Here is a 2,444-nt window from a genome sequence, read left to right as displayed (position 1 = left end):
AAATATGCTAGACATACCCCCTACCCACCCATACAAAAAGGTTACCCAGGCACCATCCAGCATGGGCACAGACACACACACACACACATACACAGATGCATGCTCATGCTTGCACATATACACACACACGCGCGTGCACACACGTACATGCACACATACATACATACATTGATGTTGCCATTGTTTCTGAAACATGGTTAAAGAGCAATGACTCGAAACCAGTTCTGTCAGGGTGTAAATGCTTTTACTGTAAACAGACATTCTAACATAAAATCAGATAGAGGGGTTATAAAAAGGATTAAAGCTTGTTATAAGACCTATGATTATTACAATGTTTAATGACAACACCAGTACTGTAGCTTGTGTAATGGTGACAATAAAAATAACCCTGGAACAGATTACAATTGTTGGAGTATATAGACTGCCTAAGGAGGTGCTGATGTCCTTGAGGCATTTATACATTTATTGCATGAGACACAGGAGGGAAAATAATAGCAACTGGTAACATATTTATTAGAAATGGACTGGAATAATAGGTTCATAGGTTCATAGGTTCATAGATTAGTAGGCTAACTGCCCTTGTGAGCCATTTTAAGCCTAGCCAATTATCCCCCTGTGAGATTCAAACCCTGTACCTTGTGTTTGTAAGGCAAACACCTTAACCATTAGGCCACCCCCCCCCTTTTTACCAGCATGGTAACCTCCCAGGGGGAGGGTGCACCATTTCTGGAAATTCTGCAATACCAGGATAATGCGTGATGTGAATGGAGCAAGCCCCTATTCCATCTCCCTGTCCCAAAAATCAATTTAATATATGGTCCCCAGATAAGGGACATATCAGATCTTAAACTGATAAAAACAGATACTACACTTGATCTTAGCCAAAAGGCCGAAAAGCAATATTGATTCTAGAACATTAGTAAGGAAATTATGTGTAAAGTATTTTCAGGAACAACAATTGTTGCACGTTGTAAAAAAAAACTACCAGCGAATGAAACATACTCAACATTGTTTGTGTTCCTAAGCAGATGATTGTTACTTTGTGTCAATTTTACCACCTCACCTTTGACGTTCAGTGATTATTGGGTTGTAAAGGTTAAACTAAGAGATAATTCTGCCAAACTGAAATCTAAATCAGTGCACAGTAGATTCATAGCAGACTATACGGTAGCAAACCAGTCACTATGTAAGAATAATTTACGAGATGTATTCAATAAAAAGATAGAAGGAATGTGGCAAGTTCTGAAAAGGAAATTGCTTGAATACAAAAAATAAAATAAATAACACCAGGATCTAGGCACACAAGGTCAGGAGGTTACTTGTTTAAGATGAGAGATAAAATAGATAAGAAATTAAATAAGGTTGAATAATAACATTGAAAACTGAAATAGGCAAACTGGACAGACATATCAGAGTATGAGAAGATCAGGAAAAATCTGAAGATAATTTATATAAGGATAGAATATAATAGGGAACCATCTTTATAGCTATATAAGACACTGTAGGAGCAAGACAGACAAATTGATAAACTCTGTATAGATTCTAAAATATATTCTCAAACACTGTAGTTTATTACTATATTTATAACATCTTATGCAAAACAGTTTTGCTCCACAAAGGGGGTGATAAATTGTGCTAGTAACATCCAGTTTACTTCAGATACTGAAATTAAATAAGTTTATATTGAAGAAGAACTAGAAAACATGACCCAAACAAAGCTTAGAGAAGAGATGGAATTAGTAATAATGATCAAAGAACACTTTGGCATGAACTTACACAACAATTATATCTGTTATTCAGTAAGTCTAGCTATGGGGATATTTCTCAAGATTGGAGACATATTTGTTAAACCCATCTTCAAGGGAATGGGGAATAGGACAAACCCAGAGTCTTGTAGACTTATACCTTTACTTTACTGTTGTGTAAAAATAATGGAGACAGTCATTTTGGATCAAATGTTTTCAGAAATGGAAAAGCTGGATCTTGGGACCATATATCAGCATGCATATGTAGAAAGTAGATCCATAACTATCTGTAACATAATTTTTTAAATAATATAATAAGAACTATAAATGAAAAAATGCACTGTGATATAATTTGTAAAAAAGTAACCAAGAATCCTGAGATGTAGGCCGCGTTCTCAACCCACTTACTACCAGCAAATACTGATGCCCATATTTGGTGACATTAGTCAACATGACTAAATCACCTAGTTAAGATCTTCACCTACCATGCACAAGATACAGGTTTGATCCTGCCTTCTGGTCAATGCCTGAATCAAGACTACATGTTCTTCCTGGTTTCTGTGGGATTCCTCCCACCTCCCAAAAACATGCTAAGTATTTTCACTTCAAACTCACCCAAGAATGGAGTTGTGGGCAGCAGCACAGACTCTAGATGGTGCCTATAGGGATCATCAACTGAGGTGCAAACTAACACCAAGA

At 36.5% G+C, this 2,444-nt stretch overlaps 1 non-coding gene across 1 annotated transcript; it reads right to left on the bottom strand.

Moving 5' to 3' along the window:
* Window positions 1-710: 710 nt before the first annotated feature.
* Window positions 711-901, bottom strand: LOC122797438. Its single transcript, XR_006364137.1, has one exon. It is a non-coding gene; the product is annotated as a U2 spliceosomal RNA (small nuclear RNA).
* Window positions 902-2,444: the final 1,543 nt, after the last annotated feature.

The sequence above is a fragment of the Protopterus annectens genome, chromosome 3.part0 (genome assembly GCF_019279795.1).
Source record: "Protopterus annectens isolate FY-2018-M chromosome 3.part0, PAN1.0, whole genome shotgun sequence".
NCBI lineage: Eukaryota > Metazoa > Chordata > Ceratodontiformes > Protopteridae > Protopterus > Protopterus annectens.
Note: the sequence above shows the minus strand (reverse complement) of the source record. Positions and strands in the feature narration are given on the sequence as shown.